We start from the raw sequence: 1,050 nt of genomic DNA, 5'->3' as shown, positions 1-1,050 counted from the left end.
GCGCGCGGATTTGTTTCTTATTTTTGTCCGCCGGAAGTTCTCCCAGGAGCTCTGTTCCGGCCCCTCTCAGGGGGGCGGGCTTTGCCATTCTTAAAAGGAGGGGGGAGGTGAGTTCTGGAACCTCTTTTTTTCTAGAAAAATTGTAGAATAGTGGGTAAGAAGGATGAAGACACAGCTCTCAAAACAACCAGCTCTTTATTCTAGCTCTGAGTCCAGACTGAACAGTAGCTTAGCCAACTGGCTTATATAGTACTCAGTAACTTGCAACAATAACAAACTTCCCCTACCTGTAACTAAAACTTCCCCTAGCTACCCAATCTGTGAACAGCAGTCTCAATCCTTCATTTGCATGTTGTGGACCTGAGTGAGAACTGCAGCCACAGTGGGCAGGGTAAGAACTGCAGCCACGGTGGCCAGAAGGAGTACTGCAGTTAACTTAATACATAACAAAAATAGCCCTGATGTAAATGTAAGAGCGGTTCACAGCATTAAAAAACAAGATAAGGGCACAAAATGCATAATAATGAGAACAAAACAAAAAACCCTCCCTCCCACAAATGCCCCTCAACTCCGCTTTGAAGGGTATCGGATGTTAGCCAAGGGCCTGGTTGAATAACGTTTTCGCCTGGCGCCTCAAGGTGTGTAATGAAAGCACCTGGCGAGCCTCCTTGGGGAGTTGGCCACAAACAGGGAGCCCCATCCACACACCCCCAACTCTCACTCGCCTGTGATCCTTGTGGCAGCATAGATCCACTGATAACTGTATCCTTCATTCACTTGTCTTAACTCGCATCTAAAGCTAATGTATTCCATAAGTTAACTAAACTCTCTGTGGGTGTAACTCAGGTGTAATGAAAAACCACAGATTCTGGGAAAGCCAACAGGCACTAGGCACCTATTTTCAATCTAATGAATTTCTTCAGGATTATTTAACAGGCTGGTGTCTATAAGAGGCAAGCCCAGAAGGCCTAGGCCTGGCAGGCCACAGGAGAGGAATACTGTACTGTACATAGAAGATAATGCTTTCACTTTTGCATGCAAAGACTGAGG

The sequence above is a fragment of the Zootoca vivipara genome, chromosome 3 (assembly GCF_963506605.1).
Source record: "Zootoca vivipara chromosome 3, rZooViv1.1, whole genome shotgun sequence".
NCBI classification, from domain to species: domain Eukaryota; kingdom Metazoa; phylum Chordata; class Lepidosauria; order Squamata; family Lacertidae; genus Zootoca; species Zootoca vivipara.
Note: the sequence above shows the minus strand (reverse complement) of the source record.